Source organism: Lathyrus oleraceus, chromosome 4, assembly GCF_024323335.1.
Source record: "Lathyrus oleraceus cultivar Zhongwan6 chromosome 4, CAAS_Psat_ZW6_1.0, whole genome shotgun sequence".
Classification (NCBI taxonomy): Eukaryota; Viridiplantae; Streptophyta; class Magnoliopsida; order Fabales; family Fabaceae; genus Lathyrus; species Lathyrus oleraceus.
Window position 1 is genome coordinate 406,857,450 of NC_066582.1, and position 13,135 is coordinate 406,870,584.

Here is a 13,135-nt window from a genome sequence, read left to right on the forward strand (position 1 = left end):
CAAACATCATCGGCTGATAGTCATCAATTGGTTGCTCGACAAGGTAGTCAGACAGAACACTACCCTTGATGGCCTTTTACGACGTGTACTGGATATCATACTCTGTCAAAATCATCTGCCAACGAGCCACTCGTCCGGTAAGAGTCGGCTTTTCAAAGATATACTTTACTGGGTCCATCTTAGAAATCAACAAGGTAGTATGGTTCAACATATACTGTCTTAGTCGGCGAGCAGCCCATGCCAAAGCGCAACAAGTTTTCTCGAGCAGCGAATATCTTGTTTCACAGTCGGTAAACTTTTTACTAAGGTAGTATATTGCATGCACTTTTCGACCAGACTCGTCATGCTGTCCCAATACACACCCCATCGAATTCTCTGTTACTGAAAGGTACATTATCAGAGGCCTCCCCGGAACTGGAGGTATAAGAATCGGAGGTTTCTGCAAATATTCTTTTATCTTATCAAAAGCTTTTTGACAATCATTGTTCCACCTGATTGCTTGATCTTTTCTTAGCAATTTAAATATCGGTTTGCACGTAGCTGTTAGGTGAGATATGAACCGTGCAATGTAGTTCAGCCTCCCTAAAAACCCACGGACCTGCTTTTCCGTTCTTGGTTCAGGCATTTCTTGAATAGCTTTTACTTTCGCTGGATCAACCTCAATCCCTTTCTCACTGACAATGAAACCTAACAGCTTTCCAGATCTCACTCCAAACGTACACTTGTTTGGATTCAGCCTCAGTTTGAACTTTCTCAACCTTTCAAACAAATTTTGCAAGTTTACCAAGTGCTCCTCTTCTGTCTGAGACTTCGCAATCATATCATCCACGTACACTTCAATTTCTTTGTGCATCATGTCATGAAAGAGAGTCGTCATAGCTCTTTGGTAGGTAGCACTTCTTCAACCCAAATGGCATTACCTTATAACAGAACGTGCCCCAAGGTGTAATGAATGTCGTCTTCTCCATGTCTTCTGGCGCCATCTTGATCTGATTATAGCCAGAAAATCCGTCCATGAAAGAGAAAACCGAGGACTGAGCAGTGTTATCGACCAATACATCAATGTGAGGTAATGGGAAGTCATCTTTCGGACTGGCTCTGTTTAGATCTCGGTAATCGACACACATCCTGACTTTACCATCCTTCTTCGACACGGGTACGATGTTGGCCACCCAAGGGGGATAATTGGTAACTGCTAAAAAACCTGCATCCAACTATTTCTGAACCTCCTCTTTTATCTTGACAGCCATATCAGGACTAGTTCTGCGAAGCTTCTGCTTTACCGAAGGACAATCTTCTCTGAGAGGTAGCCTGTGCACCACAATATCTGTATCCAAACCAGGCATATCTTGATACGACCATGCGAATACGTCCACATATTCTTGCAGCATTTCAATCAGCCCTCTCTTAACCTTTTCCTCTAAAGCTGCCCCTATCTTGATCTCTTTCTTTGCGTCCTCAGTACCAAGGTTAATGACTTCCAACTCTTCCTGATGAGGTTGAATGACCATTTCCTCTTGTTTCAATAGTCTGGCCAATTCTTTAGGGAGTTCACAATCTTCTTCACTCTCCTCTTCGGCTTGGTAAATGGGGTTATCGAAGTCATACTGAGCCATAATAGAACTGTTTTTAATGGAATCCATAAGATCAATTCTGCACGAACGATGTTTCATGCTTTATTTTAGAAAAGAGTTCAAGAAAGTCACTAAAAGAAAAAAAAACATTGCCATTTTGTTATTTTGAAAACGAAAGTAATGAAAACAGAAAGGCAGGGAGCACAAATTTGATTGCAAAACGTCCTTTATTTATGATAATCATTGAAAATTCAAAACATGATGTGGCCCTACAATGAACCATTACGCCTTGGGCAGAGCGTAGGGTTTTCATGCAAAATGAGAAAACAAAAGAAAATTACTCTGTCTGAAGAGTAACTTGGACTATTTCTTCGGCAGTCCAGTTGTTGATCTTCTCCCCTGGAGCACACGGGCGCACCCAATTATCCATATCACACTCACTGTCAACATCTTCATTGTCTGTTGCAAAGACATCCCCATGATTCATCAATCCAGCACTGGTGAAGGTACACGACCCTTTCTGATTCTGGACACCCTGCTCTAGTGATTGAAAAGGCTGATAACCAATGCCAAACATGTCTTCTTTTACGGGCACATCAATCACCTTGTTCCAGCCTTCCGCGTTACCTGAATGAATGACCTCCGTAGCTTGTTTATAGGACGCAATCGAGGTACCTGATTTCTTCTGTTCAATGAAAGCCACCTTCTCAATACTGATAGTCTCAAAAGCTTGACATAGAGTTTCATGAATTTCGCCATCCATCTCCACATATTTGAAGGAGGATAAATGGCTCACAAAGATGTCCTCTTCGCCGCATACGGTCACAACTTGACCATCCCACACATATTTTAGCTTTTGGTGGAGAGTCGAAGAAACTGCTCCGGCTCCATGTATCCAAGGACGCCCCAACAGACAACTATATGCTGGTTGAATATCCATCACATAGAAGACAATATCAAACACTTCCGGGCCGATCATCACAGGCAACGTGACTTCACCAAAAACCGATCGCTTGGATCCATCAAAAGCACGGACAACAAGATCACTTGGTATGAGAACAACCCCTTCGGCATCAAGCCTACTCAGAGCCTTTTTGGGCAGCACATTCAAAGAAGAACCGGTATCAACCAAAATATGCGATAAAACGGCGCCTTTGCATTCCATCGTGATATGCAGAGCTCTATTGTGATTGCGACCCTCAGGTGTCAAGTCTAGATCCATGAATCCCAAACCATGTCTCGTGTTAACATTTGCAATAACACCTTCAAGCTGGTTAACAGAAATCTCTTGAGGCACATAAGCCATATTCAACATTTTCAACAGGGCGTTACGGTGTGCCTCGGAACACATCAACAGAGAGAGAATAGAGATTTTTGACGGTGTCTGGTTCAACTGATCCACGATCATGTAATCACTCTTCTTGATAATTCTCATAAATTCCTCCACGTCCTCCTCAAAAGAACTCTCGGACACTTCCTTTCGCACTGGTTCTTCTTCAACTGCAACCTGTTTTCCTTTTGTTCTAGCAAGAGCCTCAGCATTGTTATCCTTCGGAACCTGTGGTGCAAACAAACGACCACTTCTCGTAAACCCTCCGGGTCCTCCCACATTACCCACAGCCGAACCAACTGTTACTGGAGTCTTATTCGACGAACCAATCGTAACTGGAGTATGATTTACTGATCTAATCTGATTCTCTGGTCTTCTATTTCTGCAAAAAGCATTGTCATATTGCCACGGAATTGCTCTACTATTCTCAAACAGTCTTCCACTAGAAGCAACAATGGTGGTAGGAGTACTGATAGTTACTGGAGCATTAATAATCGCGGGAACACCAACAGTCACCGGAGCAGATATGGTCACGGGCGCAGCTATGGTCACAGGAGTACCAATAGTCACAGGCGCACTAATAGTTCTTGGGGCATGTACAGGACCTTCTGACGGTGTAAAGTAAATGGTAACAGTCGATACCTCTTCATGGTCTTTCACTACTCGATCAAACTGTAAACAACCTTCATTCATCAATCCCTAGATACCTTCTTTCAATTTCACACAACCGTTTTCATGATTACCACAATCTGAACAATCCTTGTCACATCCTAGGAATACTCCCCCTTTAAGTAGACGTTCCTTCACTAAAAACAACGAAGTCTGAACATCACCAATATCGACTACCAAGTTCAAATTTTCCCCATCTTCCACACTATTTACTCTGGGCTCTCCATGTTGAGGCATAGGATTATTCACCACATTCAGAGTAGGAGCAAAATTAATCGTCTTGGCATCAATCAAATCTTGAACTTTATGGTGGAAAGCCCGACAATTCTCGATGTGGTGCCCTGGCGCACCAGAATGAAAATCACAACGGGCATTAGCGGGAATCCTTGTTAATGGAGCCATAGTGCGGAGTTCAACAAACTTTAACATGAGCAGTTCAGGGAGTAATTCAGTATAAGTCATTGGCAGCGGATCAAAATGACGATCTGGCATTCTTTGTCTGGGTTGGAATTGGCGTTGTTGTTGTTGTGGTGGTACTCTTTGTTGTTATTGAGGTTGGGTTGCTGGAATAGTCACAGCAGCAACTTGACGGTATTGTTGTCCTCTGTTTCCATTTCTCTGATTATGTATAGCATTTGTCTCACCCTTTCTCCTTCTAGGTGCCCCTGAAAATGGTTTCTTAGCACTTGAAGAACTTGAAGAACCTGGGTCTTGGATTTTTCCCGCCTTGATAAGACTTTCAATTCTTTCTCCATAAGTCACAACATCCGAAAAACTACCAAACGGGCAACTTCCCATACGATCCATGAATACACCTTGCAGGGTTCCAATGAACATATCAGTCAATTCTCTCTCCAACATCGGAGGTTGTACTCTCGCAGCTAGTTCACGCCACCTCTGGGCGTATTCCTTGAAACTCTCACCGGTCTTTTGAAACAAACTCTGCAACTGGGTTCTGCTCGGAGCCATGTCCATGTTATGCTTGTACTGCCTCAGAAAAGCTTCACCTAACTCTCTCCAGCTTCTGGCAGATTCTTTTTTCAAGTCCATGTACCAATCCAAAGAGGCTCCAGACAAGTTGTCTTGGAAAAAGTACATCCACATCTTTTCATCATCAGTATAAGCGGATATCTTCCGGTAGTAAGCTTGCACATGAGTTCGGGGACAAGAAGTGCCATTGTACTTGTCGAAAGATGGCGCTTTGAACTTGTATGGGATCCTCAACCCATCAACTAAACCCATATTAGAAACATCAAAACCCAAAGAATTCTGGCACTCCATGGTGCGAATCTTTTCAGCAAGGGCGTCGACCTTTCTATCTCTCTCTTCCGCCTTTCTAAATTCATCATCATCACTGGGAATGGTGAACATATCTTCTTGCCTGTCAACCAAACGAGAAGGATGGTGAACTGGAGCACGTGCTGCTCGAGCATTAGCAGCCTCTGTAATGATGGGTTGTCCATTGATTCTAATACCATGCAATTCGTCACCATTAGCATGGTTATTGACAGGGTTGGTACCAGCAGCGTCATCGACAGGGGTCCCTTCTGGCGGGTTCTGACCGACAGGGGGAGTCACAGTTTCTTGTCTTTGGACCAAGGCTCGGAGTTCCTCCTTCCCTTGCACTACCCCTTGCATCATACTCATGAATTGGGCCATGTTGGTCCTCATCTCCGCTAGATCTGCTTGAAAGCTTTCCATTACTCTCTGCTGGTTTCTGCGGGTACCGTACCGGTGAATTCCTGAATCAGCTATCCTGCTAGTGAACACCAAATAATATAAGAACACCGAAGCGGTACCTGTTATGCAAGATATGCAAATGAATATGTAAATGTAATGACATGTTTATCAATTCCAACGGGTATTCTACCCCCTTGATTCCAGCCTCACATCCGACAGAAAGCACAAGAAGACCGAGTTGTGGATAAACTTCTGAGACCAAGATGCAATAAGGAAAACCTACATATAAATGGGTTCAAGAAGGGAAAGGCCTTAGCCAATAGTTCATCAAAAAAGGATCTCCAAAACAAGCATGTGGATCATCACTACAATACAATAACTAAAGAGAGGAACAAAAATCAGGAATCAGCCTCCTGTATACAACCCATAAGGACTGCTCCTCACTTCAGTCAGTAGTGCCACTGTGTCAGGATGATCTGGAGATTCTGTCAAACGCCGGATAAGCAGATTCCTCTTGTGAATAACTTCATCCAACTCGTTGATGTGCTCTCTATAGTAATTCCCATCGTCTTCTCCGAATACCTCTTCAAGTCTGGATTTCTTCAAACCTGCCAGCACTTTGAGTTCCTCAATCTGTCCTTGAGCTTTGTTGAGTTGATCTGTGATATAACCATTGGTTGAACGGGCGCACAGAAGCTCATTGTTCTTCTCCTTCAGCAAAATCTTCAACTTCTTCATCTGACCAGTCAATTCGGCCACCATCTCCTCCCCCCTTTACCTTCCTAGAAACTGAAAATGTATCCCATTGCTCTTGCCAACCAGCTAACTTACCATGAGCATCTGTTAACTGTTGTTTGACTCGCCTCAACTCAGAACTGGATGATCCCAGGGCTTTGTCTGTCTTCCTAGAGAAGTCCACCTCCACAACTAATTTCCTCTCTGCTTCCTCTTGCAATCTGACGGCTTCCCCCTTCTGATATTTTGCCTCATGGAATTGATGCATACAATCTTGCAGCTTCATATTTAACTCCGAGTTTTCAGTTTGAAGCTCCTCCATGGCATTCTTTAATTTGTCATACTCCTCTCGGCTCACCATTGTTGACTGCTCAGGAGTATGCGGATACAAAGGTTCTTCAATAGGAAACGGCAGACCAAACTCTTCGACTCTTCCTCGAAGCCACTCTTCATACTGAGGATAAGTTCTACAATCTCCTTTTCCAAGCACAGTTCTTCCTCTCTTGATCACCTTGAGCCAAGCCTCAGCTGCCTTACGGGGTACAGTCAAATCAGATGAAGAATGGAAAAACAAAGATTCTTTCACATCTTTTTCCAAAGGCGGAGTTCTTAAAGCATATCCAAACTGTCTGAATGCCAGAGAAGGATTGTAGTTGATTCCTCCTCTTCTTCCTACCAATGGTATATTCGGGAAGTTCCCACAACTAAGAATAATATCTGCCCGAAGCAAGCTCCGGTTTGACCACCAAGAAATATCTTTAGCTCTTATCCCCATCAGTCTCTTTGACCAACTTAACGAGCTCTTAACATCAACGAACGCTCCTGACTTGGGTAGGTGGGAACTGAACCACTTATAAAACAAAGGCGCGCAACAATTCACCAATCCTCCCCTTCTATTCTCATTCCTGTGATGCACTGAATGAAAGAAATCTCCCAACAAGGTCGGCACCGGATTTCCCAACACGAAGAGGCGTATGGCGTCTACGTCCACAAATTTCGCCACGTTAGGGAACAGGACAATCTCATACACACAAAGAGCCAACACAGCATTGAAGCCCCTCTGGTCAGCATCTTCAAGCTTCTTCTTTGCTTCTCCTAGTAAGAAACTCAGATGAAAACCATTAACTTCTCCCTTCGGACACATATTAGCCTTCAAGACTGATTTCCCCAAATATGTGGCTGAAGCAACCATGTTGAGATCGGGCAGAAACTCGGAATTGTAGGATAGCAACTGCGACTTGATAGGAACTCTGAGAAAACTAGCAACCTCCTCCAAAGTAGGGACCAAAATATAATCTGGGAACGTGAAACACCTCAATGGAGGGTCATAGAACTGCAACAATGTAAAGAGAGCATCATGTTGATCTTTGGAGAGAACCGTAACGAAACTTAGAATCAAACCATAATCCTTTCGGAATCCTTCTAGAGAACCGTGATCCATTAACTTCATCAGCTGTTGAATAGGCTCCAAGCAAACCACAGGAAATTTGTAGGCGACGTGTCTCTTTCTACCGATATCCATCTCAGGAGAAACAGAAAACCCCGACCGGAATCAAGAAGAAGATGTAAACCCCTGGTAATTGATAAACATGTGTTAAATGATATGAATGCAAAATGATGTGATGCAATGCAGTGACATGGAAATCAGGATTGTTTTATCTGCTTGAGCAACTGTTGGGTTGTACTATTTGAAGAGAAACCCATTGAGGAATATAATACAAGATCAAAACTCTGCTCCAAAAAACCGGGTTGGTTGGAGGTTAAGGTTTCCTGAATTTAGCCCGCCCCTCACTGGTAGGTTCTAAGAACAGAAGTTCGTCAACTTCAGCCCTTCAGTCGAGAATAATACGTTTACCGCTGAAGGTTTGGCATTATTACAGGATAAAAGACCTCCACTGACTCCCCTCAACAGGATATCCTAAAGCAAGTTCCCAGTCTCGGGGTCCTCGGATTGAGCAGCGAGAATGCGCCCACCAGAGCTAACATAAACGCGTCTCGGAGGAGAGGCCTCGACTGAGTTCTCGGGAAATGGTCACCAGAGTCGACGATTTCTAAAGGAACATTTGTCGTTACGGAACACCCATAGGACAGAATATATCCAACAGAAACCTCGTCTGGAATGTGGGTCTCATGAACGACTTAACGTAGCAACATGCCACGCAAGCCTCATGACTATCCACTCTAACACCTGTGTGTACGCTCAAGCCTGTGTAGTGGGCTTATCACTCATAGAACATCCCACCCCAACAAACAATCAACCCCCCACAGATACAGCAAACATATGTACATGAATGCAATAAGGTAAAGCAGGTAAATAGATAACTGTACAAAAGAATAAACACCCAACAAACAAGAAACCTACAAAAGCTAGGAGGGACTCGCTTAGGGAAATCGTGTCCCCAGCAGAGTCGCCAGCTGTCGCAACCTGCGGAAAAAAAAAACCGGTGAAAAAAGAAAATGACAGAAGAGTCGCCATCGTGCGTTATTTATCCCGAAGGAGGGAAAGGAAACGCTCTAAGTAAACCTGGAAAAAAGGGAAGGAAAAGACAAGGTCTCGCAACCAAATCTTGGGTTTGGGAGTCGATTATGCGAAGGGAAGGTATTAGCACCCCTACGCATCCGTAGTACTCTACGGGATCCACTCTTGTTGTTCTTGTCTAAAGGGTGTGGGTTTATCTAATGTACTATTTACTAAAAGAGGGGTCAAAAGAAAATGACTCGCACGGATGTCGCATCCACTGCATAAGTATCTCATCTGAATATGAGAATCAAAGTCTTCGTAGCTAGGATGACCTATGGGCTAAAGAGAAGTGTGCTCGGTAAGACTTCGCGTCTTATGCCTATGTATCTCATTTGGAATGAGAATCTGAGCAAAACGTAGTTCGGCTGATCTATTGGTTTGTTTTGTGTTTTTTAGGTGAACGACGTTACTACGCAATCTACCGGATGCTCGACCTTTAGAGACTTACTCGCATGTAGTAGAAGGAGTTAACATGTTCTTAGGAGAAGAAAAATAAATGAGTTTGTTTGTGCTTTAGGAATGCTCATGCAAAAAGAAAGTCCTAGACGAAGGAACCGTGCTACCTTAGTTGACATGTAGACGAGAGACTATACGAAGCCTAGCAATCCTATGGGGAGACGATCACACCATACAAAAACATATAGCATTAAGTAAACGCACCAACGAGGGGGCTCAAACATACATGGGTAGAGCTTTAGTCAAGAGGGGTCATATCAACCTCGACAAACAAGCCATGGAAAGGTAATCAAATGGGCTCTTAATCACTGACACTGAACGTCAGGGTGAGCACATCAAAAAGGGTAATGAGGATAAGACCTCATAGCTCTTAACCCTGGACAGGGTGAGCTCATGACAAAAAATGGGGATTCAGAAAGGTGGAATCCTCTCCACTGACCGACCGGACAAAAGATCTTGGGCTTTTGTTCTGAATCATCGACATGTAGTGCGAGAATAAAGAACGACACACTGAATAACGGGGGATTGATTACTAATCCCTTTTATCCGTCAATTGCCTCTTCATGGAGGTCTTTAACACAAAAGTAAACACACAAAACATTGCCTCCTATCGAGGTCTTCCAGTTAAGAAAGCGGTAAAATGCGGGAAAGACGTAAAAAGGATCAAAAAATCTACCACACGGATAAAGATCCGAAGTAACAACAGCTAAAGAAACGAGAAACCCCGAGATCTCTCAAGCTGGCACCATCAAAGAAAGCAAGTCAGTGCAAGTAATCGGAATAAATCTCCAAGTGGCATCCCACAAATAAAGTGGAATACCAAGCAAGCTATCTCTTCAGGAGTCATGTGAGCCCTCACAAAAACTCAACAAACAGGTTAGAATAACAAGACGGGGCGCAATCAAGAGTTGTACCAAACAAAAGAAACATAACGACAACAGTGTCAGGTAAACAGCGCACGGATGCAATAGAAGACATGTCACAAAACAGATTAAAAAGCAAACAGAAAAAACAAGTACTGTCATGATCGCTACTGCCTCGCTTAGCGAGGTGCTAGCGAAGCTTCGCTACATATTCGCTTAGCGAAGTGCTAGCGAATGCCTGCGGGTTTTGGTTTCTTTCTTGATAACAGTACGATTTTGGAAACCCCAAACCTTATGGTACACATTTCAGAAACTAAACGGTTAAACATTCAAGGAATTGTTTTACATATTCATGCATATCTAAACCCGCGTGCGAAACCTAACGATACCCACTCTTCCAAATTCACCCATAATGCCTCATACATTTAGAGATTTCAAATTGAAAGCGTAAAGTAAGGGGAATAAGGCAAACCTGATTGGAGAGATCGGTTGAAATTGAATTGCACGGTCGGGTTTGCAGAACAATCTTAGGGTTGTGTAGATGAGTTCTCTTCAGTGTGTATGGAGGCTGCTCTGAATCAGTTAGCTCTTCTCTCTCTCTCTAGGGTTTTTTCCAAAATTCTCCCTTTTTCCTTCTGAAATTTTAGAATTTATAACTTGATTTTTGTGACTTTGTGGGCTCAAATGAGAGAGGTCCAAGTCCAAGATTTTTCTGTTATATTTTTAAAACGCGTGGTCTTCGCCTAGCGAAGAACTTGCTCGCCTAGCGAGCATGACAGTTCAGATTCGCTAAGCGAACCACGCTGCTCGCCTAGGGAGCATGACAGCTCAGGGACAGACTTTTGTTCCTTCAAGATTAACGTTTAGAATGATGAATATACCCCATTTGAACATGTTGGAAGTAACTCAAGTCATTCCCTTGTGTTGACTGATCACCTAGATAGAGCCCATAAAGTGTCTTGGACGATATTCAAGCTTCTTGGAGCTAATTCTGATTGACATGATGAAATGCAATATGCAATGTTAAATGACCTAAAAATGAATGCATGAATGAGGGGGGGTAAATTTGAGGTGCTACAATAGGACCTCGTATGTTCCTTGAAATTTAAAACAATCAAAAACATTGTATTTCATGTATCATTTGCATAACAAGTTTCTTCCGCCAGATGTCTTATCAGTTCTTCTTCTATGCATTCAGCCAAGCTGACTCACCGCTATAATACTCACGCTAATCAACCGAAGAGAATGGAGCATCTAGAGCAAGAGAATAGAGAGATGAAGGACGAGATCGCCAGACTTACGGTGCTAATGGAATTTGTGATTGCTGCTCAAAATCAGTCATCACCAACTCCTGCAACTCCTCCTCCTCAGAGAACCATCATTTCTAAGATTGCTTCTACAACTGTTCCTGTTACTGCTTCCAGTCAACCCATTCCTGCTATGCCTATTGGATTTCCTTGGGGAATGCCACCAAATTTTATGCCAGAAGGGTATGCACCCACATTTGTTTCTCTGACGACATCTAGCCTGATCATATTAGTGCCACCTCCTGTTGTTGACACTCTTCCTCGTGTTGAGGACACTATCTACCACTTTGAACCATCTGAAGGTCCAGATGTATACGAGAAGATGGATGAAATGAAAGACCAATTCCTTGAGCTGCACAAAGAGTTGAAGACTCTGAGAGGGAAAGATTTGTTTGGGAAGAGTGTTGTTGAACTCTGTTTGGTTCCTAATGTCAAGATTCCGGTGAAATTCAAGGTCCCAGACTTTGAAAAATACAAAGGGATTACTTGGGTCCCCATAATCTTCACCTATCATTTTGATCAAGGTCCCAGACTTTCAATGTTGTAGATGAGGTAGAAGAAGAAGCCGAGATTTTGGTTGATTCAATGGTGAACGATGATGAAGAAGAGAAGCCATTACCAGCTAGTCATATATATTGTCCACCTCAACACATGACAAGCTTGAATTTGGGTTCTGATGAACATTCATCAAATATATTTTACAATCCTTATGTGCAAATACAAGGATCTTTGAAAGAAGGAGACACATTTTGCACAAAAGAAGATTGTGTAAAAGTTATTAAAAAGTTTCACATGGAACTATCAGCTGATTACAAAGTTGATAGAACTAATTCATTGAGGTACGAAATTTATTATCGAAACGAGCATAGCCTTTTCAGGTTGTCAGCTTCGTACCGGGAGAGGAGTGATTCTTGGAAGATTGGATCCATGGGTCCAGTTCACACATGCATGCTCACGAACCCAATGCAAGACCATCGAAAACTTAGCTCTCAGTTAATATGCAATGAAATTTTGTCTATCATTAGCGACAATCCATCGTTAAAGGTGAGTATAATAATCTCGCATATTGTAGCATAATACAACTATACTCCATCATATAGGAAGGCTTGGATATCTAGGACAAAGGCGGTTGAAAAAGTGTGGAAATTGGGAGGAGTCTTACAAACAACATCCAAAATACATGTTGGTTATTAAACAGTATGCTCCATGAACTATTGTCAAGTTGGAAATATTGTCGGCGTATACACCAAACGGGACTTGTGCTATTGGAAATGGAATATTCCACCGTCTCTTTTGGGCGTATCAACCATGCATGAAAGGTTTTTCTTTTTCTAAACCTATTATAAAAATTGGTGGTACATGGTTGTACGGGAAATATAAAGGAACGTTACTGATGGCAGTGGCACAAGATGGCAACATCAACATTTTTCCAATTGGTTTTGCCCTTGTTGAAGGGGAGACTGCTGAGGAATGGAGTATTTTCCTAATAAATTTCTGATTTCACGTTGCTCCTCAACATAACTTATGTTTGATCTCCGACCGACACCCTTCAATAGTCAGTGCATACAAAAACATTGATAATGGCTGGAAGGGTCCTCCGTCGACGCATGTCTTCTGCATTAGACATATCGCTCAGAATTTTATGCGGGAGATCAAAGACAAAACATTGCAGAAGAAGGTTGTCAATGCAGGTTACGCATTATCAGAACCTTCTTTCAAACACTACCGCGAAGAAATAAGATTGTCAAACGCAGATGCAGTACGGTGGATCGACAGTATTCCATTGGAGAAGTGGAATAGGGCATACGATAACGGTCAATGCTAGGTCCACATGACAACAAATCTTGTGGAATCAATAAACTCTGTCTTCAAAGGCATCTGAAACCTACCTATAATTGTTTTGGTGCAGGCAACCTATTTTAGGCTAGGGGCGCTGTTTGAGACCAGACGTTCCAAATGGAGTTCAATGTTGCAATCTGGACAGTTGTTTAGTGATGCTT